Below are 25,948 nucleotides of genomic sequence, written 5' to 3' on the forward strand. Positions count from 1 at the left end.
CTATCAAAGATGTTTTATGAGTTTTCAGCTGTTCGGTACATCATGTAAAATATCCTAAGAACAAAGCAACATATGGCATGCTTGAAATTAATATAATGCAGTATCTTAATAGTAAATGAAGTATATTGTATTTTTTACCTCAGTTAATTTATAAAATATTTGTTTATGTCACTGCCGGTGAATTAGGAACAAGATCGTCGTACCCCTTGTATTATGTTAAAGAAAGGACACTCCATATGCGGACAAATTACGTGAAGCAAAGTTAAAAATATCATAGAAGAAACTTAATTTATAACATACCTAACATAAACTCTACACAATCATTCTCGATATTTAAAAAATCATACAGAGCATTAGATGTAGGCAGCGAAAAAAAAAAAGTAAATAGCAGTTCACATTGCTTTACAAAAAAAAAAAAAGAAGGCGAATGAATATATTTTACTTTTTCTTTAAAAACAGTAGTACTGACGTGCGCGACCAAAAGCGTCATTATGACCGAAGTTTATGATTTGCCAAACCATACCTTTCTTTATTATGATAACGCGCGCCCAATTGCCGGCTCATGGCGATGCAAATCCTGCCAATCAAAACTAGGCAAATCCCGTCCGTGACGTCACGAAAGGAACGATGAGAGGGCGCCACCAAAACATCTCGGCGGTGATAGCTGTTTGTGTTGTCTGTTTTTATATAGATATATTTTTAAATCAATTTAGTTCAATTTATTTGTTTCTTTTCGTACAAAAACAGATGGAAGAGGGGGGGAAATCAGCAACATCAGCATTACTAAAAAAATACAAAAAAAAACCAAAAAAACTTAGGAGCCAAAAAAATATATATAATGTATACAAACTTAAAAATTACTATAATCAGATTGATGAAATGAGCGACGAGCGTATATTTTTGCGAGAAACGCCTCCAATGTCCATTCTTAGTAACAAAATTAAATTGAGTACTTTGGGGAGCTGATACCTAATCTTCTGGCTTCCATAGTTCGCCCTGGTGTCAGGGGCCGTTTAGCTAAAGGAATGAAGTATGGAATGCAAAGGACGTTTTAACTGAAGTGAAGAATGAGTGATAAAATTACTGTTCGGATTACTCAAAGCTGGTTTGTTCATTAGGATAAGTTTGCAATCATCGAAAATTGCTCTTGAAGCAACACCTAATTTTTTTAATATTGGTGCCGTGTGGCTGCCACAGTTTTGCATTGCTTAAAATGTGGACCACATTTTTTTCTGCAATACACGAAGGGTGCGATTATTTTTAATAGTGGTATTTCCCCGAACCAAAAAGAAAAGTAAGTAAAACAAGCAAGGTATGCGATGTTCCCTTTTGTATTTTATATACCTATTTTTTATTGTTGTATGTTTTGTTATGTATGTAATTTTTATGATATCGTGAATGTTTTTATCCTCTGTCCATGACTATAACTTTCAGCCGGATGTAGGTTTCCTGCAGTATGTGTATGAACGTGAACTGTCACGTCACAATTTTCAGCCTTCTGTGAAAAAAATAAGAAACAGCTGGTTTTAACGGGGCATATGTGAACACGCCGTTTGCACCTTTTGTTCACTCCGTTCATTTTTCATGGGCTATTTTTTTCATAGGCCCGTGTCCTACCGGCGCCTGTTCCTTTTCTTTTAACACAGTCCTCCATTGTAACAGGGCTCGCAAATGTAAGTCGGCAGCCTAAATATTTTGTATAGTTTTGTGACGCAAGAAATACGTGCTTACACGCGAGATCAGGTTACAAACAAAAAAAAACTTATACTCTTAAAAAACTCAGCGTTGAAGCCAAAACCCAAGAGATTCGCGATGCTTCATTTATTGCCCCCAAAATTTTCAGCTTGTGGTCCCCCTATTTTTTTTTTCCATTGTATTGTTGCGAAGCCGGTTCCTAGAGCTGACACAAAGCAGCCAGGTCGCCGAGGTTATCAGAACCAAAAGTACTCTCGACAGACTGTCATTACGGGGACCACAAACCACTCCACCGTCCCAAAGAGCTCCAGCGCCCGGCGTACACGCCGAGAAGTCACGGTTACAAATCTCCTGCTCGTTCCTTCGCTCCTCGCGCCCCCATCGCACGTCGTGAGACAGCGCACCATCGCCAGCCAAGTCACCGTAAAAGATGTCCGTTACAAATGCCCTCTCTCGGTGGGTGCTAAAACGACGCCGTGTCGTCAGCGCAGATAGAGATAAAAAGAAAAAAAAGAGAAACAGGGTTAGGTAGGGTGTGTTCCACCCACGTTTCTTCGCGCCTGCTTTCCGTTCAGCGGCAAGAACAAAATGACAAGGTGCAAAGTGCGAATTCGGCCCGGGCGACGCAAAGCGATCTTGGTTCCGGGCTATGGAGCACGCACGTCATGACAGCAGCCATGTTGAAAGAGTGGATGCCCAGGGGGCGCTACTTACCACTAACGTCATACATGCGTCACGTGGGGCTTGATAAGGCGGGATCTGGTTGTTTTTTGTACGAGGTTCTGGGTGTTTCCATGTGGCGATTTTCTTGTCCGCGGCAGGCCCTTTTATGTTCGCGTATACGAGATAGCGCAAGTAATACGGGAGGTGGAAGGTCGCTAAGAGCGCGGGAAGGAAGGTGATAAACGCGAGGCCGGATATGACCTTCGTGAAAGTGGCCTGCATCACACGAATGAATGCTGGCACTCGGGCTGGGCTTCTCGGCTTCTAAGTTCGGTCTTCGCGAGATTTTTTTTTTCCTTCGTTTTTTGCGTGGCGTTTTATGTTTGTTTACCAAGAGGATGTAGGCGTGAAGCTGGCGACAAATTGGTAAATTCTAGGGAAGCGTAAATCGACCGACCGAAAATCGGTCCGAGTTACGCCTCACAAACCTTGTCAGAATGAAGGCACAAACCACGTTGGTCATGTGCTTTGGCAGTTTGGCTAACCACCTGATGTTCTTAACCGATCCTGAGCTGGTGGCCGTCTACGTAGGTACACGGAGTTAAAAAGTTACTTTTTTTTCCTATGACGGATACCCACCAACTTGCCCGACTATCCATTCTTCTAAGTTACTTTTTTTAATTATTTGAATTGCTTCAGGGGTGTGATATAAACAAGACACTATTCATTAAAATTGAAGTTTCTGGCGTGTGACTCCGTCACAAATGCTCATCCTTGACCTCCAGTCAAGCTCCCGCTCGATGTTTTGCCTTGCCATGCCGTAGATCGTGAAGTAATTTTTCTCAAGTTGCGCACCTGTAGTATTTCTTAGGACATTCCTCGTGTGTTTTTTACGAGAATTGCAAACGTACTGCGTCGTTAATTTGAAATATAAATACTCAGAGGACAAAAGTGCTAGTAACAAGAATTCGGCCGTCGTCTGGTTTACTTCCTTTTTACTATTATTACGTGGCGCCCCGCGGCAGTGCTCGACTGAGGGTCTTCAGAAGAAGGAGGGAAAACGGAAAAATCAACAAGAGTTCTAACGGCCCTCTTTTTTGCATGTGTTGGATAATATTTTTTTTTATATTTTCGAGGGAGCGGTTGTAGTAGAAACGTTTATCTAGACAGCTTTAAGACAATGAAAGGGGGGTAATAAATCAATGGCGTTGACGCCTTTAATGCAGTTGTCGAATGATAAAGAAGCTGGGTTCATCTCACACGTTGTTTTCGTCTCTACCTTTTTAAAAAAGCATTAAACTAAACTAAATAAAGCTCTGCAAAAAGAAAACATTCGAACTGAGAAGTGAAGCGTAGTCTGCAGGTGAAGAAAGGACACTTGACAAGTGCAAAGTGAAATGAGCACGTTACTGGCCGGTTGAAATGCGCGCGCGCCCATGATTGTTGCGATCAATGAGAGGAAATAAAATATAACGACACTTTCGGTGTTCAGTTAACCAAAGAGGCAATGAGTGCACTAATTCGCCATCTACGTTCTAGATTTAGGGGGTAGTTTCGAATATGTATTTTTACCATTATTTTTCGCTGCAGAGGCATCATTATCAACGCTTACGATTTTAAAGGTGGTGGCTAAGGTTCATTTCGAGTCGTTTGAAACTACGCAGCATATCGATGTTGGTGTCGTCAGACCTTTCAAGGCGGTCTTCTAGACAGTTTCCTTACGCAACATTTTTATCAAAGGTTTTTGTAATGACTTTACGGATAACCACTGGAATTACCGTTACATTCAACTTCAGTAAAGTCTATTCGTACATTCAATAATAAAAAAATAAAGAAACTTTGAGATAAACCAGATCTCTACATTATTAAACAACACTCCTTTTTGGACGTAACTATGCTCTGTTCAAACATAAGAACTGTATCCAAGGTTCCACCCCTCGAATCGCCAGAGATCGGTGCCATAACAAACGCAGCTTAAAGCCAACATTATTTATCTGGCCGTCGCGGAAATGAAAAAGGATTCTTCAGTGGACTTTTTTCAAGACTTGCGTCCAGAAAAACAAGGCTCCCTCCCATTTCCAGTGTGCCTCGATGTATTGGGTACACATTGGGGAGTTTCCGTTTGCTCATTCTTATGCCGCAAAATATTTTTGTTTCCGACTGGACAAATTGAAACGAGTCAGATTAAAATTAAAAGAAAGACAAGAAAACATTTTCAAGTACCGGGTGTTTGGGGTAAAAATGAACCGCATTTTTCTCGCAGAAAAATTATCTACGCTTTCCCGAGCACTCCTTCGACCAGATATAGTTATAGCGAATTGTAGCAGATTTTTAAAGTTTCATTACCTTCCGTTACCTGACTCGAAAATTATTCTCGAGAAATAATGGAGAGGATGAGACGAAACCGCCCGGAGACGTCAGAACGTGCAGAGCTCTGATTGGAATATATAGTGGGGAGATCTAAAGCAAGCTGCCTTCGTCTTCACTACACTCGACGAAAGAATTCGAATGCGAAAGAACAAACTCCGGATCCCTGCGTTCCTCATTTCAACGTTTTCGACCCGCGCAGTGGAGAAAAGGCTGCCTTTGTGTCTGCTTCACTCGTCGAACCCGTTCGAATGCAAAAACCAAACGCCGGACGCGGCGTTTCACGTTTTCACGCGTTCGACGAGTGCAGTGGAGGCAAAGGCAGCTAGCTTTAGGTCTACCCACTAATCGTTCCAATTACAGCTCCGGGCACCCTCACTGACGTCTCCAGGCACCCACATCTCCTCCACTCCATCGGTTTTCGGCGCATGCGCGGTTTTCCGAAATTTGAAACGCGAGCAAGGGGTGGGTCCTTTCGGGGTAGCTCACGACTTTCATCTCTATGTATTTATGGGCGTTGTTGACCGCAGTTTTCTCATTATTAATTTGCGAGAATCGCCTGTAAATGTTTAATCCCGAAACGGCCGTTGGCAATACATTTTGGTGGAAACGAAAAGTTCGCCGGTGCGAAGTTTAGTTTTTCTATGAGCAAAACAGTTTCATTTTATAGTTTTTTTAACCTATCATTCGGTACATCTAATATTTAGAAAAAATTTTATAACCGTATTTTGTAACGCGGTTTACAGGAAAATCATTAATAAATATGAAATGATGATAATGCAATTCGTGCAAAGTGCAAGCGAGCTGGACAAGAATGACGATAATTATTCCTGAAGAAGGTGAACAAGGGGGACAAAAAGCAAACACAATTCTCCAAATACCGCTAGGTGACTGTTCGCAACCAAACAAATCCTCTTGGTCCTGGTATCGAACCAGTGACCTCTCCATTTCCAGTGGAGCGCTCTACCAACTGAACTAACGAGGAGTTAGGCGTCAGTAGGGCAAATGGTTTTTAACAGCTGCCACCAGTATAACACCAAAAAGTGTGAACGGCCTGCACTTTAAGGTTATGATGATAATGCAACTAATGCAAAGGTGCAACCAAGCTGGACAAGAATGACGATAATTAGACCTGGAGAACGAAAACAAGGGGGTCAAAGAACAAACACAAGTCTCCAAACACGGCTAGGTGACTGGTGCGCAACTGAAAAACTCCGTCTGGTCCTGGTATCAAACCAGGAACCTCACCATTTCCAGTGGAGCGCTCTATCAACCGAGCTAACCAGGAGTTAGACATCTGTAGAGCAAACGGCTATTAACAACTGCCACCAGTATAACACGTACAAGGGTGAACGGCCTGCATTTTAAGGTTATGATGATAATGCAATTAATTCAAAGCTGCTAGGAACAACAAGGACGGTAATTAGACCTGCAGAAGGAAAACAAGGGGGACAAAGAACAAACACAAATCACCAAACACAGCTAGTTGACTGGTGCGCAACCGAAAAAATCTGACTGGTCCTGGCATCCCCTTCCCCAGAAATAATTATCGTCATTATTGTCCAGCTGCCTTGCACCTTGTCATTAATTGCATTATCATCATAACCTTAAAATGCAGGCCGTCCACCCTTGCTGGTGTTAGACTGGTGGCAGCTCATAAAACCCGTTTGCTCTACGATATCTAACTCCTGGTTAATCAGTTGGTAGGGCGCTCCACTGGAGAGGTCCCTGGTTCGATACCCGGACCAGGCGGATTTTTTCGGTCGCGCACCAGTCACCTAGCTGTGTTTAAAGATTTGTGTTTGTCCTTTGTTCCCCGTGTTCTCCTTCTCCTAAAATATGGAATGTTTGCAAAAGCACCGTGTCTTTCGGTTCAAAACGGGGGAGGCTCTGCCGCATTATAATACCGCTGGAGGGGAAGCCAGCTTTGACGACCTTTTGCAACTGTTATCATAGCCAAGGCCCAAGGGCTCTAACCGAAAATAATAACGGTTCGGTTACCGGTTACTGCTATCCTTTATTTATGAAATCGGTTACATTCCAGGTTTGTGCGTTGTTTTATAACAGTTCCTTCAAAACATGTTTTTTCTCGGTTCGAGGAGGAAGTTGAAATGTGATTATTAGAATATCGGTATAGGTATCAAGAATACCGTTAATCTAGCTTTAAACTGTCTTTGCCCTCAAAAAGTCCTTTTGTTTTTCAAGAATAGATATTTGTTTTTTTAAAATAAATATTAGATACCAAACAATGAGTCGGCAATTTTAAATGAATTTGGGTGACTCACAGTAAAAAAAAATCTGAGAATATGTTGGAGAGGCTGTTACATTAAATCAGTTAAATGTTGGCTCTTGTCCTTGTTGTACGTGCGTCCTCTTTTAGTTTTGTTTCAGTTCGCGCTTTTTAACGTTTTCAAAAACATTGCTTTCTGATGGTACGAAGGTTTTTGTAAACGATCCTTCTAGCGGTGACTTTCTTATTTCTTTTTCTATTGTTATTCCGACAACCGTATTCGTTTGAATACTTCGAAGCGTAAATTGTTACGTACCATAAACAAATGCAACCAATCAATAATATAGCGGAACATCACAACTATGAGCAGACAACGTTCCGCGCCTCCAAAATTGCTCGCCAATTACTCTAAAAATGGCGACACAAAGCAACCTACCCGCGATCGCTCCGGCCACACTGGCTAGGCGATATGTTGTTTTGATGGCTCTTCGTCGGTCTGACGTCAGAATGACGTAAACGGCGTCTGTTTGTGCTCAAAGTTATGTGTGAGGCCGCGATTTTATTGCCTTACACTCTAAAGAATGCCTGCGCCTCTACTTACCCGCAAAACGCTCAGAGAGCCAATCTCTGCGACCTACAAAACCGGCTCAGCGAATTATGAGGCGGAACATCAGTTTAGACCTAAAAATGAAGTTTGCGCTGCGGCATTACACAATGCAGTGTCATGCTTGCATTGCGTAATGCCTCAGCGCAGACTTCATTTTGAGACCTAAACAGATGTTCCGCCTCATAATTCGCTGAGCTCATTTAGTAGATCGCAGAGACTGGCTCTTCGAGTATTTTATGGGCAAGTAGACGCGCGGGAACTTTAAAGGGAGTATGATTGAAGCCGACACGTATTACTCTCACCAGAGATAAATCACTACAGCGGATCTAGCAGCGACCTTAGCATGAACATAGCGAGAACATTACCTTGGAACAATCCTAAAGCTCTGATCCCACTGTGGGTGAATAAAAACATCGACGCAAGGCAGATGGCGGCGCCCTACTAGAGTTCTTTTCTCCGGCACGTGTTCGTATGTCTCACTTCGATGCTCGTATTATCTCACCGGGCCCGTAGCTTGTGGTGTTTGCTGTACAGCGCTCACTGCTTTCACTCATTTATAGCAACGCCAAGAAACTACGGGGTAGGAAAAGAAACTAATAATCCTCGAGCGCTGTTCGCTTCTTCTGGTTGTTCGTTGCACCTTGGTGCTCGTAAACTTTCATATTATACTACACTCGAAATAACCCAAGTGGTGTACCCTTTCATCGGTTACACTGGAAAAAATGACGGATAAATAATACGAACACAACTATGTTTGGTATAGCAAAACATAAAAAAGGAAGCTCAGTCAGTGCTTTTATATGTAACCAGAATTGTCAAACTTCTTACACTTTTTACTCGTTTCTATTTTATTGAAAGGCCGTCATTTCTTGTAGCAGTAAAGTGATGTTAAATGCGACATGTCGTTGACCACCAGACCTGGAAGGTTACTTTAGCTAAATCGTTCACACTTTATGTCGTGCAAGAACGTTGGCAGTTGAATATGACGAAGTTGTCTTAACATCTCCTGATTGTCACTTAAAAGTTTATACTCAGAAGTAGACTGTAAACGAAGAGTTATAAAACACATTTCACGTACTTTTTTGTACAAACATCTGAGCGAGAGAAAAAAAGGGTCTCCTATGTCAATGCATGTCCGCCAAAAATAAACTTCCAATTAATCTTTTAGTTACGTTTCACCCTTTACTTGAATTTGTTACCAGAAACAACACTGGCCGACACCGTGTACCTTCTAGACCGTCGCATGTCAGTTGAGCCATCTCGCCTCGACGTATCAATTTTACATGTGTGACCAATATAATATATTAGTTACCCTTTAATTTTCAGCGCTCACTGCCCTCACTTAATTTTAACGGTTCAGTTTTCGGTTACGGTTAGTGTCAAATGAAAATAATGGTTCCGTCCCTTATCCTGCTATCCAAAAATATTCGCTCCTACATAGTTTTCGGTTCGGTTTATGTTTACAGTTTAAGTCCCTAACCAAAACTGCACTGCGTTTTTTCAGTAAACCTCAGAGTGTGTACAAATAACACACGAAGACATAGCAGACGACATCTCGAAGCTTTCGACAAACGAGCATCGGTTCACACTGGTGCCGCACACCATTATTCGCGGTGACTCGTCCATCGTCGTTGCGCTCGCTCTATATGCTTTCTCTGTTGTCCTCTGCAACTTGCTTCGCGGGTATCCTTGACCCATCGTGCTGGAACTCGGTTTTGTTTTATTATTTTTATTTCCTCGCCGTCATAACTCGCAGCACACTTTGGGCCACCGCAGATGAGGCCTAATGAGGGCTGCGTCCATCTGACTCTGATCAAAGAGGCGGGTCGAAGTGGCCGAACGTCGAGGCGCAGCACAGCGGCCATCTTTTGTCGAGGCATGATTGCGACGTTCGTCGCTTTGTTATACAACTTCTTTCTATACCCCGCTCACCATTAGGCCAAGCCGAGAGTGCGCTGGAAGCTACGCACTCGCCGGACCAATCAACAGCCTCCCTCGCATTAACTGTTCCCTATCTCTGCGCGCGAGTATGATCGAGAGCGTGATCACGTGGCGAAAGGCAGACGCATGACTGGTCAAACGGGCACGTAGCTTCCATCGCAGTGCCCGCTCAGAGCTGAAAGGAGTACGAGGGGTAGGGAGCCTCCGGAAGTAGGGGAAACGGGACACCACAATCAGAAAAAAGAGAGGGAGCGGGGAGTCTCCGAAAAGGCACGTTCGGCCCACAAAAAAGAGTAAGCCGAATTCGGCCCACAAAAAGAGTAAGCCGAATCATGTTTCGGTTGTTTGTGCAGCCCATGCACGTGCCTCTTCGGTGTTGGTTAATGAATGACTAATGTAGGCCAGTCGAGTCACATGGAAAGCTCTCAACGGGTACCTCCTTTTGCAGTGTTCGGAATGAAAATACGAGATGTTTATCACCGATCGAGCGAAAAGGTCGCTTCACGCAGCACCCTTTTCTTTTGTTTTCTTACGTTGCGTACAAGTCACTGAAACATTGGTGTTTTGAATGTCGTGAGCCAGGCTATCTCGTTGAACTGGTAACTACGCTTAATATGAAGCACAGCTGTCCAGGTGACTTGTACGTAAGCTTTCGTAACGTAATGCAACGTAAAATAACCGGAACTTTGTGAACCAGTCTTAATGAGAAGTGTTGTACAGTTTTTGTCGCCGGACGGACGAGGGTAATAGGATATAACGAAAACGAAAAACTGCTGATGATAGCTTTAAAGAGTATCGAGACTTTGGCCCGTGTTCGGACCCGTTGTCCGTCGTTTGCAACCACTGTCATGTTACGGTAGGTGGAATAAGGGTGTCACACAAATTGTAAATTAACCTTTAATTCTTAGTTTATGCAGTTTTCTTTCGCCGATAATCACCTTTCGGCGTTTAGATGAAACAAGTATCCGAAACACACCGATATTTTTGAAACATAAATAAACGTTGAAATAAACATCCGCCGACCTTTTTCTCTTCTGTTTATTTTTTAAGAATTATTGGAAAGTTTTACGACTTAGTTAAAACAAATAAGTAGAGTTGCGGATTTTCGGAATTTATTCTTCTTCAAATGCTTTTCCCCCACAGGTTTGGTGATTTTTTTAAGTCTTCTTTCGGTGTTGTAAAAATATTGTAGAGCCCTTCCATTTTACGCGAAGATGGAGAACCAGCGAAGCTGTTATTTTTACGTCTAGAACGATGCCTAGAGAACAACGTCTGTGACGACCGCAAGGACGACCTCGAGGACAACGTGTAGGACGACCTCAAGAACGGTGTTAACTGGTGTGCCCCAGGGCTCAGTTCTTGGGCCCATTCTTTTTTCTCTTTATGTAAATGATTTTCCATCGATTTTAAAATATTCAGAAGCATTAATGTACGCCGACGATACGGCACTGATTTTTGTTGGGGATACGTTAGGCGAATTGCAGGATAAAATCAATGAGGAATTGATTAGGGTAGTGTCATGGTTCACAAGCAATCAACTTACAATCAACCTAAATAAATCTAAGTATACGGTGTTTCATTCCAGGAAAAGGGTGATTAATTACGACGAGATAGTTATAAAATTAGATAATACGGAATTACAACACGTTACTTGTTATGAATATTTAGGTGTTCTGTTTGATTCTGATATGCATGCACTGAAAAAGCCAAATTAAGCACATGTGTTCGAAAATTGCGTATGGTTGTTATACATTATTAAAGGCACGCGAATGTTTCGATTTATTTATTTTGCGCATACTCTATTTTGCATTCGTCCACAGTCAGCTGGTCTATTGTATTGAATCCTGGGGTAATACTTACGCTACATACTTAGATCCGGTAACTCGCTTGCAAAAACGGGCGATACGATTTATAACATTTTCAAAAAACACTAACCCTAGTAGACCACTTTTCCAATCGCTAAACGTGTTGCCATTTAATTGTATTTACAAATTAAAAATAGCTCAAACAGTTTGTAAACTCATAGAGTCTAATGAACCCCTTTCTTTGAATTTATTTGGATCTCCCAGGAGACAAACAAGGGCTGCAGCGAATTATAGGTTTAATTTACCGCCATGCCATAATGCATATGGACAAAGGCTGATAGAATTTTGTGGTGCTCTAGTTTGGAATGAGATACAGCTATTATTATAAAGTTGGAAAACAACTGTCTGCCCTCCTTAAAGAGATTCTTTCGTGATTATGAAATGCTGTTAAGCTAATTACTTTCTAGAACGTGATTTCTTTTGTTTTTTTGCGCATTGTATGAGTCTATTGTATTCTGCCGCTTTTTGAACCTATATTACGATTGGACCCCGGACTAGCCTGAACGGCTATCGATCCAAACAGTTTTTGTGTATTTTGAAAGCAAGTTTGAAAATAAAGCATTGAATGAATGAATGAATGAATGAACGACTTTTAGGACGACGCCTTGAGGACAACCTCTCGGACGGCCTCTCGGACGACTTCGAGGATGACTTTTCGGACGACATCGAGGACGACGGCTCGAACGACCTCAAGCTCAACTTCTAGGACGACCTCGAGGACGACACTTAGGACCTCTCGGACGACCGCAACGACGACTTCTGGGGCGACCTCGAGGACGATGCCCAGAGATGATGACAAGGGATTAGGACCTCACTATAATAATGCCAAGGAAGGCTGACTCACGCTGGCTGTCCTCTCTTATTTTTTTATTCATACTTGCCACGACCAATAAGGAGTTTACTGTCAACATCCGTGGACGCATTTTTTTCTCAGATCCTAGGGGGGATCGGTGGCCGAGTTGGCTAAAGCGCACACCCAGCTCCACGCGCGTGGAGCGAAAGCTCGCGCTGCAAAACCCAGGGATCCTGGGCTCGAGCCGCACCCCTGCCCGTATCGATCTGGATGGGCATCGCACCGGCGTGCGGTCGTGTATCACTACTGCGTGGTGCACGTTAAAGACCCCAGGCTAGCGGTTCTACTGCACTGGCTAAATCGCTCATCTACAGCGAGTGACTCGTCGCAACTTTAAATGGCTGACCAACTAGACTCTGTATAAATATCCCCATAACCCAATTTGCTTAATTTTTTTCCCAGATCCTGGCGCATAACAGCTTCGCTGTAGAACTCTGCGTTTATTAAAACCCTTTATGAAAAAAAAAAACACGGCGCGAACATGGCACTTTTAACCCCCCCCCCCCCCCCCTTTTTTTTTTTCCGGGAACATGCACGTGAGTCCCAGACTTGTACAGTACACATAACAAGTATTTAAATTATTGTAATTGATCACTTTTTAAAATAATTTGGTAATTATTTTATTACTTTTTACATCGCAATCACGAGAGTAATCCTATTACCTCTGGAAGTACAATTACTTGTAGCCGCTATTAGTCTTACTTACATTTTTTTTTTATATTGTCGTCCATTTTTCTACAAGTTTCATATCAACGAATCCTCGAACTATATGTCTCCGACAGGAGGATGGTCTATCAAAGGTGGTGGATTGAGAAGAAAAATAGCTCGTAATTTGGTGATTCTAATTCAATGATGGAAAGTATGTAGTGGAGATGTCCGGTACATAAAACTATTTATTATACTTGACTAGACAAGGTACAGCAATACATGAGCGCGTTGGCCCCAGTGCGGGCGTGTCTCTCTGATCCCGAAAGTGTAACTCGAAACCGTTTACTCGAACTACCGCGCCCTCCGGCGGCATACCTCAGCAGACTCTAGTTGCCAGACGCCGGAGGCGAAACCGAAACTAGACGTGTGGCGAAACCGAAACTAGACGTGCGATGTCCACAAATACAAAGGCCTGCTTTTTTTTAAATCGGCAGAAAAATCTGTTGTTGAAGATGAAGATGCGAAGCAATCTGAAAAGTAACGGTTACTTTTTCAAGTAACGGTCAATTGCTCTTCATATCTCAAATACACGATCGAGTAATATAATTGAATAATTTTAACCGCAGTAATTGTAACTATAATCCTTTTTTTTTTTTTTTTTTGAGTAGCGTGAACAGTACTTTACGTGACCCGAACACTCGTAAAACGTTCCGGTGCCGGTAAGAGAAGGACAGTGAATTGTGGTAATGCGGAGCGGAAGTTCGTCTGCTTCTTGCACAAGGTCAGGGTGTGAGATAGACAGGTGGGGAACCGAGAGCCAAATGAGCGACCGCATTGTGTCCCCCTGGGGTTTCTCTTCTTCTGTGGCGCCATCTATGTGGAGCACCACGAACTCTCGCTCCGGGTGGGCGACCGATCGCGACCGGCTAAACTGACGGAGATGGTTTCTCATGGATTTTAATGGAGGACTTTCGTGCTCTCGGTTTATTTTGTGCACTCACCCATAGAGTTCCACGCAAATCCGATTCCGATTTTTTTCCTCTTGCCGCAGCGCCATCTGTCGCACGTCGGGGGTACCCGCAAGCAGACGAGTACACAATCCGGTCAGGGCGCTGCAGTAGGCTTCTATGGGCCGTTTCCCCACCTGTCTATCTTACACCCTGCACAAGGTTTGCGATAATGTTGGAACGCTGAGCTCCTTATCCCCTGTTCCAAAAATATAGTGGGTAGATCACGAGTCATCTAGCATCCAGGTCCACCCACTATCCTTCCAATCATAGCCAATCAGAGCTCGGCGTTGTTCTGACGTCACCGCAACTCCTGCGCAAGTAGCAGACGACTTGCCCTCCGCATACGAATGAAGAATAAAAATTGAAGACGTTTACAATTCTCTGTAATTCAGAATTAGAGCGCAGCTCTTCAGGAGGAGAAGGGGAGGCAACAGAGAGGAGGGTGTGCCTTTCCCTCCGCCTCTGTACTCTCCCCTCCTCCTCGCCTGCTGCTCTCCCATTTAGCAAAAAAAAAAAATTCGCTAAATTTTGCGAAAATAGTTTTTGCTAAATTTTGTGAAAATTTCTTCGCTAAATTTAGTGCGAAAATTTTCCGGATAGATTTAGCGGAAAACTTCTTCGCTTAATTTAGCGGGAAATTTTTTCATAATGCGACGCACGCGGTTACGACGACGACGACGCCGACGCCGCTCAACCCGTAAACGGGCGCCTAAGAGCTGCGCTCTAAAAACAGTCTCACGGACAGTTTAGTGGTGACTCTTCCTGATCAACACAAAAAAAAAGCTGAAGATTAAAAAAAGTATCTTAGAATTTTGTTTTTGTCGTCGGTTTTATTTATTTATTTTTTTTCGAGGGATTGTTTTAGTTTGGGTTTTCTTTCTGTTTTCCCTGATTTTAATAAAAACGTGTTCGGTGGTTAATTTTTGCGGTTTATCAGTATATACAGAAGACGCGGAACCCTAACTAAATGCAAAATCTTTATAAATATTCGTAGCAGTGTGTTGCCTGAAATAATTAGATCCTCTTTAAAGTAGCCCCAAGCTCGCCATTTTGGTTTATGGAATGAGCAATATTCCCCTTACTTTTTCATTCTTGGTGAGTCTATCTAAATTGGCTGGTGACGGGTAGGTTTATAGGGACGTTTCTCATATACCGAGGTTTTGCTATTCACACACCGGCGAAACAAGCGTACATCTTCGTATCGTCACCACATGCGGCGTCAATGCTTGGAGGTGTCGGGATTAAAGAAAAGAGCGACCGGCCAGTTGGTGTTCTTTTTCTCTGTGTCCGAGGCGTGCGAGTGTCACGCGCCACCGGCACATCAACTTTTATTTCTTTAATAGGCTAGCGCTTGCCCCCCCCCCCCCCCCCCCCCCCCACCCCTTTCGGAGGGTTTACGTTGGAGTTGTTATATGCTTCCATTGAAGGCCCTTTTGTGCTTTGACCTGGTTTACGGGTGCGGCGTCAAGGTGTGCAGGCTTGAGGCTGTGTGGAACAACTGTATCGTCTTTGCCGTTCATACGAAGCACAAAGGTGTCGGTTCTTTTTTGAACCACAGGGAACGGTCCTTGAAGGGGTACTCCGCCGATTTTTGAGCTACCTCAACTAACTATATTTTCTGACTCCCCGGCCTTTACCCTTTCTGGTATGCTATTTAGTATCGTGAAATTCATAATAGTTATTGCAGAATCGGCAAATGAAAATGATGCAAAAACAAACATTCAAATATACCCGCCCTTTTCAGGGCCGTGCCGTCAGTGGAAGGTAAGCTTGCCAGTCGGGCGAGCAGTCTAAAAAATAGAATATGCCAATCATTTGTTCCGTGCTGGAGCGCGGGGACTGGAGCGAGCTTCCAAAGCATTCATTTGACACCATGAAACTCCTTCGAATCAGTTGGGAACAAATTCTACAGTCCAAAGAGTGAACCCCTGCACTTCCACTGACGTCACTTTTTCATTGTTGCCAGTAGAGACTTTCAGTTTGAAAAACACGGTGAGGACAAAAATTGTAAATTCAATAACTTCGTGAAAAAAAAATCATTTTGACCTAATATTTGGGATACTATTTTGGCGATGTTGTTTGGCGAGTTTAGCAAAATTTCAAGCAAATCGGGGATCTTGAAGAAATCGGCGGAGTACCCCTTTAATAGTGAGGGCGTAGTGGGTTCTTGTGGTGATCTTGGCGTGCAAAGACGTGGGTGGCCGTTTTTAAATCTTCGGTAACGTAGGGCGACTTGGTTTGACCTGTCCGAGTTGGAATGGGACAAAGGTTCTCGAAGACTTGCCGCAGTGTATTAGCGTAATCTTTCGGTCTTGTTGAAGATATTGGATTGGCCTCAAAGTAGTCTGATGGTAACCTGAGGTGGGTACCATACACGAGCTCTGCGGTGGGACATCCAAGGTCTTTTTTGAGGGCCGTGCGTATGCCAAGGAGTACGAGCGGTACTTGAAGAGCCCACTCGTTTGGGTTGTCATGTGCTGTTAGTGCCGATTTTGGGTGGCGGTAAAAGCGCTCGATAAGACCGTTGGACTGCGGATGATAGGCTGTAATCCATAGTCTTGTCGTTCCGAGAATGCGGTTGATCTCTGTGAAGAGTGAGGACTCAAACTGTCGTCCGCGATCTGTGACAATCTTGGAAGGGCATCCGAATCTGGACACCCAGGTCGAGATGAATGCGGCTGCGACGGTGGAGGCAGTGATGTCAGGTATGGGTGTTGCCTCTGGCCATCTTGTAAATCTGTCTATGCAGGTGAGAGGTATCGGTGTCCCTGTGACTATGGAAGAGGCCCGACCAGGTCCAGATGCACTTTGTCTAAACGCGCATCTGGTTGGAGAAAGGTCCTGGCCGGGGGCACAGGGTTCCGATGTACCTTGGCCTGTTGACAGGGGACGCAGGAGCATGCCCAGTCCCGGACGTCTGCCTTGATACGGGGACATACGTATCTGCTAGTCATAAGCTTCTGCGTTGCCCGAACGCCCCGGTTTGACAGACTGTGAGCGGCGTCGAAGAGTTTTAGACCTAAAGGAGCGGGAATAAAAGGCCGTGGCTTTCCAGTTTTCATGCCGCACGTGACGATTATGTTTCTTGGAAAGGTGACGTCCTGCAGCTGCAGAGACGATTACGCACGTGACGTTTTTAGTTCCTCGTCGTTCACCAGTAGACGGGCAAGTTCTGCAGGGTCCGGTAGTGAAGGCAAGGAAACTGCATCAATGCGGCTAAGGACGTCGGCAGATACGTAGTGCACGCCTCTGACGTGTGGGATGTCTGTCAAAAATTCTGACAAAAAGGCGAGCTGACGAATTTCCCGTGGTGTGTAATGGAACCCAGTGTTGGAGATGGCATTTGTCAGAGGTATATGATCTGTCCAGATGATAAATGTTCTTCCTTCGATGAAGTGTCGGAAGTGGCGGACAGCCAAGTATGCAGCCAGCAATTCTTGCCCAAACACGCTGTAGCACGTTTTTGCGGGTTTCAGCTTCTTGGAAAAGAAAGCGAGTGGCTGCCACTGACCATCAATGTGTTGCTGGAGTGCGGCTCCGACAGCGGTAGCCGAGGCGTCCGTCATGATCGACGTCGGAGCGTCGTGCATGGGATGTTGCAGAAGGGTAGCCTCTGCCAACGCTCGTTTCGCTTCACAAAACGCTTTCTCAGCGGCTTCGTTCCAGGGAAGAGGAGCAGTGGGTCGCCCACTCTTGCCAAGGAGAATGTCGAGTGGTTGAAGAAGCTTGGCGCAGTGTGGAATAAAGCGTCTGTAGAAGTTTATGAGACCGATGAACTGACGGTGCTTGGTGAGTGATGTTTGCGGCGGGAAGTCTTGAACAGCGCTGACTTTAGCAGGCAAAGGTAGAAGGCCTGAGCTATTTAGACGGTGGCCGAGAAAGTCTACTTCGGGCACTCCAAGCTCGCTCTTCGCGGCGCTGATGATGATGTCATGTTTGGCGATCCGTTCGAAGAGAAGTCAGAGATGGGTGGTATGCTCTTCTGCAGTAGAGCTCGCGACCAGTAGGTCGTCGATATAGGAGTATATGAAGGGCAAGCCTCAAGTCACACCGTGGATAAATCGTTGGAATGATTGCGCCGCATCACTGAGGCCGAAAGGCTTGCGGAGGGATTCAAATAAGCCAAACGGCGTTGTGACGGCTGCCTTGTGGATGTCCTCTTGGGCTACCGGAATTTGGTGGTAGGCTCGGGTTAGGTCGATCTTCGAGAAGATGGTAGAGCCTTTAAGACTGACCGTGAAATCTTGGATGTTTGGGAGCGAGTACCGGTCTGGAACAGTATTTTTGCTCAGAGCGCGTGTTCTTTTTAGAGACTATGTGCAGCGGAGATGCCCAACTGCTGGAGGGTGGTCGTATGACCCCTAGTTCGAGCATGTGTTTGATCTCTGCCCGAGCAGTTTGGAGTTTCTCCGGAGCTAGACGACGTGACCGAGAGAAAACTGGTGGGCCTGTTGTTGGCATGTGATGTATGACATCATGCTCAACAGGTTTCTTCCAGTCGGAATCGAGGTCGCGTAAGTGAGGAGAACTCGCCGAGCTGTGCTCCGAACGCTCGTTACACTTGAGTGCAGGTGGAGACGACCACTGGAGCTTCCGTCGTTGCGACGCCTTGCACGGACAGTTGTGTAGTTGAGTCAAGGAGGCGCTTTCTCTTGAGGTCGACCAGCAGCGAGTAGTATTTCAAAAAGTCTGCTCCGAGGATCGCCTGACGAACGTGTGCCACCAGAAATATCCACCGGAAAACTCGTCGAAGGCCAAGATTCAGTGAGATGGAGCCTTCTGCGTAGACTGGGATGCTCGCGCCGTTCACGGCCTGTAAACAGGAGATGGGCTTGCATGAACGGTCGGCACGAGACGCAGGAATGGCGCTGATCTCGGCCCCTGTGTCGATGAGTAGGCGGTTTCCGGTGGCTCGTTCTGTCACGCGTAGAAAAAAGGCGACTCTCTTGTGGGCTCGGACCAGGGGCAAATCCAGAACTCCATTTTTTTTTTGGGGGGGGGGGGGGGGGGGTGGAAAAATTTGTAAGGACACTATTCTCTTATTCGACGGAGTGGTTCTCCAAGTTCAGAGTAAAAAGTGTGCCCGCTAGGGTGCGACATACCCTATTTTGAACTTTCGTCCCGAGTACCAAGCCTTCTACCACTTGGCAGGCCGGTAGTCGGTTTTATTTCAAGGGGGGGGGGGGGGGGGGGGGTCCACCCATGTCTAATTGCCCTCCGAGAAGGGGGGAGGGAGGGGGTCGACTTTGTTTGGAGGAGGGGGGGAAAGGCGGCCGCCCCTCTCCCCCCCCCCCCCCCCCCGCCCCCTTGGATCCGCCCCTGGCTAGGACCGCTCGTCGCCTGTAGCGGTCGGCCGGCCGGTTTTCCGGCCACGCGCAGGGGCGTTTGCAGCGGCGTGCGTTGGGACCGAAACGCCGGTGCTAGTAACACAAACCGGAAGAGTGGTCTCTGCCCGTGCGGTCGTTTTCAGGTCGGCGCGATGTAGAGTGTCGTCGACGGCTTGGAGAGCGCGCTGAGACTCGACGGCTTGTTGCAGCGAGTACCACTTGTTTCAAACGTTGGCAGAGCTGGTCAACGTATCCTTGTGACATGTTCGGTATCTGGACATTTTGTGCCGTGCTAGGGGCATCGCTTGCCGGTGGTATGGTTGTGGCAGCGATGTTGCTGGTGGACGGGGTGGAGACTTCCATTACCGCGTCGGCCAAGCCGGCGAGTCCCGTGAGGTTGAGGGGCGCGGCTGCTGCTAGTACCATTTGGACGTTCGGTGGGAGTCTCTGAAGAAAAAGTTCTCGGAGAAAAACGTCGTCAATGGTACTAGCACGCTCTCCGAGAAGCTGCGTCATTCGCCGCAGCAACTGTGAGGGACGTCGATCCCTGAGTTCTTCTGCGGAGAGTAGTTGCTGCCAGCGAGTGCGTTCGGAGGCCTCGGTCCTCTGCAGCAGGGCCGCCTTTGGCTGATCATAGGGATTCGTGGTTGACGGGTTGGATAGCATGTCGTACACTTCATCGGCTGCAGTTGGAGAAAGAACCGATACGACGTGATGGTGCATACGTTGCTGGCTTGTAATGTGTGTGAGATGGAACTGCGACTCTGCTTGCAGAAACCAGACTCGCGGGTTGCGGTCCCAGTACGGTGGGAGCCGCACTGCAACAGCCGGAACTGAAGCTGGAGTGGAAGCCGGGGTTTAATTGTCGGTTATGCTCGAAGTCGCAGGCACGTCCGAGTCACCACTTGTTGGGAACAAAAAGAACACCAGCTGGTAGGTCGCTCTTTTCTTTGATCCCGACAGAGGCATGGAAAGATATTTGGTTTTGTCTTGAAATACGCAAGAAGAGCAATATACTTGTACGATATCTGTGGAGATACACAGGATTGATAAGTTGAGTGCGTGCACAGTGCCAAGGACGGGTATATTGGCGAGGAACGCTTTCAAAACAATGATGCTCCATGGCGATCTTGTCAGGACTGGTTCAGAATGACCATTATTTTCAAGCTTCGAAGATTTTAATGGAAAAAATGGCAATTTCCATGGCAACGGAGACAAATCTTATTTTGCTAGGTGTGATCATCTTTATGTTGGTATCTTTTTGTTTCCGGCAAGCAGATAGGGAAGGCAATGGCGCTACTTTCACAGGATCCAGTGGCTTTTGTATTGTCTTGAATGTAAGACGTCTACCCGAGTTTACGGCGAACACCTTTTAATTAATATTGCGACGAATTGTTTAGCGACCGTCGAAAGAACTCTTTGACGAAAATAATCCCCGGAGAAGGGGAACAAGAGGGACAAAGGACAAACACAAATTTCCAAACACAGCTAGGTGACTGGTGCGCGGCCGAAAAAATCCGCCTGGTCCGGGTATCGAGCCCAGGAGCTCTCCACCTGTAATGAAAAGGTCCCGGGTTCGATACCCGGACCAGGCGGATTTTTTCGGCCGCGCACCAGTCACCCAGTTGTGTTTGGAAATTTGTGTTTGTCCTTTGTTCCTATTGTTCCCCTTCTCCAGGGATTATTTTCGACATTCTTCTCCGGCTCGCTTGCACCTTTGCATTTAATTGCATTATAATCAGAACTTCCTGCGTTCGGAGCTGCCTTTCGATACCGAGTTGGCGTTTATGTCTGTGGAAGATATGTATGTATGCAGCCTGCTAAAGCCGTAGTGCGAAAATACGGCGCAGGCCGTGGTTGCCCCCGTAAAAACCTTAGATCCGCAAGAACCGACGGAGGCTGCTCCTGACTTCATTTCCGGGTGTTCGCCGATATCCACGCGTGGGCGGTTGGCGCTGTAACCATAGCAACGACGACCTTCAAGAAGCTCGAACGATCGGAAAGTTGGAACTTTCGCGAGAGCTGCCGCGCGGATAAAATGAAAGCTTCGAGTTTGTTGGTATTTTAGCAAAATGCGAGGCAAGCGTCGTAAATAAGTATAAAGAGAAGTACGCGGTTCAGTCTGTGTGGTGACTGACCGGACCCGGCGTACCGCCCACATTGGCGGCATACAAACACCAGAGGAACGGAAACGGTGGTTGAGACGGTGGCAAGGACTATCGGCTTTGGTGCTGCTGTTACCGCATGCTTCTGGTCGGGGTGTTCGTACATCATGCAGTTAAGACGGAAAAAAACGAATGCGCCAATAGAGCAATTGATAGTGTTCCGCTTCGCAACTTTTAATAAATCAACACGCTCATTTTTTTTTATTCCACGTAAATATCTCTGTCATTTGTGATCTGCTCCTGCACTGAACACTTTGTAGCCAAATAAATTAATTTTAGAACCCAGACCAGGCGTCAGCAAGCAGGTGCACGGGAAATTCTGGAGAATCTATTCCCGTCTGCCGTCGTGGGACTACCATATCGCTATCTATAGGGCGTCATAGGCTGTTGGTAGGCAAAATAAATACATGTATAGCCGTAAGAGTGGCCAATAGACACTGAGAGCGAAACACAAAGTGAGTCCCGCAAGCGTTTTATCATTGCGGCCTATGACAGTTAGTAAATAAGAACGCCGAAGAACGTAAAGAGAACATCGAGGAGCTAATAAGTCACGTGTTCTTTTTTATGCTATAAACTTCCTGCTCTTTCAAGGCGACATGCTTCCGTAGTTGCATATGTTTACTGTAACACAATAAAAAAATTAAGTTATCACTCAAGCTCAACGTATGAACGTATCGGTTTTGACAAAACATAAGAAGCATGCCAACGACGTACACGCGCTGGCACACTTCCGACGAAGTTTTTTTTTTTAATCGAACAGAAATTTTGCTCGCGAAAATGTTTCTACACGTGTTTTGAAGTCAAACTACGTAACAAAGTTTACCACTCGCGGAATTCGGAACAAGTTGTGTTTGTCACTCCAGCATCGCTTAAATAATAATTAAAAAAAATCACTCCGTGAATTTTAGTTTTGCCATATTGGGCGTTTTTTTTTTTCTCTTTGTTTATCTTCATCGCCATAGTGAGAGAAGTTTTTTTCTGAACTCGTCCTCTACTCTCTAAATATGTGCCTTAGCGAGCCCCTTTTTTTTTTTTTGACCGGAATTAAAAGTTTTTTTAAAATAAATCGGAGGTTTCGCCAGAACACCTGCTCCTGGAGACATCGTCTAATCGCTACCGACTGCTTAGGAGGAGCGTCCTCATTATCGCCCATCCTTCTATAACGGTTGCCGCATAGCTTTCGACATTCTTTTTTCCAGGAGGCTTGGGATTTACACAGCGATACTGGCGATACTGTAGGGGACCTCCGGGTTTACTAAAGCTCGAAAGCGAACAAGAACGCAATGTCTTTTATTATTCACACTCTTTTATACTAGTTCTGGTGATCGCTACAGAAATGCATTGTTAGAATGCATATCACTTATCGTTTGTGATTTTGACTTTATTTGTTCCTTGCACCTGCTCAGACGCAGCCGCATCGGAAACTCCGGTCACGACTAAACGATCGTTACAAACAAGTAGAAAAAATGCTACTGAAATAGCGTGGTCTGGTGAGATTGTAGAAATCTTCGCGATATTGAAAACAGGTTGAAGATGGAGGAGGGGAGGTTTAAAGTTGAAATATGTTATTAAGCTGCCTACGTAGGAAAAGATTAAGAAAAAAGGCGAGCTAAATACCTCAGTCACGTGACCACCGTCCGCTAAATTTGGCTGATAAATTCAACAAAATTTGTTGACTCGGTGCAAAATTCTTGAACGTAGTTTGCGTGCACTGTAGAAATGTACGTATCACAACAAGAAACGCGCAGATACATTCCGCTAAAATATATGAATTGTTTTGTTAACTTATATTACAGACATACTTGCTCAAATATATAGGCCAAACTTTGGCAGAAAATAAAAAAAATAAAAAATGTACTCCTTAAAAAGCCACTGAAAGTGACAAATTTTCAACAACAACAAAAAAAAAAACAGAGCTTGCGTCATTTATAAAGAAACATAGCTATTCGGTAAATAAACATAGTAAATAAACTGAAAGTAAATGTAAAAGAAACAACTGACGCTATTCCTGCAAGACCGCGTCATAAAGAAACGATAAACAAAGGCCAAATGTTACTTTCACAAAAAGTTGGATATTAATCAAGCCTCTCCCAAACTTACGGAAGGATATAATTCGGGGCACGGGAGGGAAACGCAAGTTTATCAAACCGTTAACTAACTTGGTACTGGTCGTGAATATAGAGTGGACAGCTATACGTGGGGTAATATGTTTGAACAAAAAGTCAGTGTGCAAGGTCGTGAATATAGAGTGCAAAAACTAGGTCAGTGTGCAAAAACTAGGTGCTGTAAATTCAACATAATATTAAACAAAAATTCTTGACTTCGTGTTTCTGTTTTTTTTTTTGTATTTATTCTACCCTAATCTTGGGGTTTTTCGTGATGTAATATTTTCACTTCCTAAATGCCAGCTCCCTTATGGAAATACTTTCTAGTCTGTCACACGTTGAGGAAGAAAGACTACTCTTGACACTACTCTATATCATATTGTTCTTAAATTGAACGTAGTTCTTTTTTTCTTTTTTTAAGTTCCGTAACTCTAGCTGCCTCGTATTTGCAAGAACAAACTGTTTTCTTAATGGTTTTTTGTCTGGAAACTCTGTTTTTCAAGAAGTTCCAAACAGAACGTAGGTCCTTTGCAGAAAGGTAATGAACAGAATATAATATTGAAACAGACAGAAACAAAACATTTATGGCAAGAGAGTTGACAAGATTTTTTTTGTTCTTTTATACGATTTTTTTTTTTTGTTTTTGTATTTTACAATGTACAGTCGCCGGCCATATGAGCTCCTCCGACCGAGCACCGACCGGAGCAGCGAAAATCCCGCACGCGGCGCGTCGAGCGTGGCCGCGTTTTGGGAGCCGGGCTATTGGGACCAAACCATTCCTTTATCAAAGGGGTGGACGTTTAGCTTTTATCGGGATTCCAGCCTTTATAAGTGTTAATCACAAAAGCACGGCCGATTAGAATTGCCGCCTTCGGGTGTTGGCCAAAAGTGTTCGGAGATGATGTTAAAGCTGCTGATAAACTGGAGCTATCTTTAGGCGTACATAAAGCAGCAGTTTTCGGGCAATGCATACCAATGTAAGAACCGTATGTTTGATATTATATCGGGCATGAGACAACAATGATCCCTCGGCAAGCGGGAGGGAGTGGCCGAACAGGAAGCCATCTGCAAAGTCATCGTGTAGAGAATGTCTCGCAACAGCGGCACGTGACGGTCATGATCGGATTGATTCGGAGGAAGGGGGAAGCGGTAATAATTGGGATTAATATAAAATAATTTGGTAACCACGATGTGCATAAAAATATTATCGTGCCTACCGCATTAATTGTTTTCATTTAATTTTCTTAGATCATGCAACTTGTTCCCTCTAGGAACAAACATTTGTTGTTTTTTTATTTTTTGTTATAAGCACAAAAGACCATGTCACTTCGGCTAGATTTTACACACCTTTGTGCATATGAATATCGTCATGCTATTTTGCTGTCATGGACACAGATAAGCACGGATTGCTCTGATCACCGAGATGATTCACAAAGAGCTTAAATAAAAGGTGCAACCCTATTGGTCGCTTATGATTCACGTTCCGTGTGAAAAGCCTATTTTAGACATGTGTTGGGGTATAAAAGGCGAAAGCATTATTCCGGGTGCCACAAAGTTGCAGTGCTATGTCACGTATTCCGCAGGAGACAAGACGTAAAATAATCGCGCTTGCTGAAATAGGACAAAGCAGGAGAGACATTGCTTCGAGAGTTGGATGCGATGTAAAAACGGTCACTCGGATAGTCCACGCTTTCCGCGACGAAGGCCGTATTCACGATGCACCGCACGCACGTCGACCATCATCTACAACTCCGGATGAGGATCATTGGATAATTGCAGCGGTGGTTGACAAACCCACAATTACAATTAAGGAGATACAGCAGGAGCTCGGACTTCGGGTGAGCGAAAAAACCATAAGAAGAAGACTCCGACAAGCTGGACTTCGTTCGCGCGTGGCACGCCAGAAACCATTTTTGACATATAGGCACAAGCAACTGCGCCTTGAGTTTGCTAAGGAGCATTCCACATGGACACTGGATCATTGGAAGATGGTCGTGTTCACCGACGAGTGCGCCTTTTGCACTGTATGGTACCAGCAACGACATGTTTGGCGGCCAGACTTCAGGCGGTGAGATCTCGTTACCGTAATATCCTAAGAATATACCCGATCATATAAGAGACTGAACTAAACCGAAACCATAAAAATGTTGGTCATTGCTGGGAGCCGCTGTAAGTGAACAAATATTATTGCTACATTGCTCTTATCAGTTTTTAAGTGTATGTAAAATGTCTAAATTCGTGAAACCATTATTTCACGTGCTTTAGTTTATACTAAAAGTTCCGTACACGTCGGTGTCCTTAACCGATGTGCCCGTAACGTAAAAGCAAAGCATGAAAGACGCTAACAATGCAACGATCAAACATGTTTGAGTTACGGTGGAGTTTAATGTGTTTTTCTACTGTTTTTAAAAACTATGGGACAATATTATTGCTGTTAATTGCTATGTCCTTTACTTCACAGCCACGACGCCG

The 25,948-nt window shown here is 44.8% G+C and overlaps 1 pseudogene; it reads right to left on the reverse strand.

Moving 5' to 3' along the window:
• LOC115327056 overlaps nucleotides 1-20,175 on the reverse strand; it is a 28,440-nt pseudogene extending 8,265 nt beyond the window's left edge.
• Between the last annotated feature and the right edge of the window lie 5,773 nt (nucleotides 20,176-25,948).

This window comes from Ixodes scapularis, unplaced genomic scaffold (assembly GCF_016920785.2).
Source record: "Ixodes scapularis isolate PalLabHiFi unplaced genomic scaffold, ASM1692078v2 PGA_scaffold0__279_contigs__length_252992795, whole genome shotgun sequence".
NCBI lineage: Eukaryota > Metazoa > Arthropoda > Arachnida > Ixodida > Ixodidae > Ixodes > Ixodes scapularis.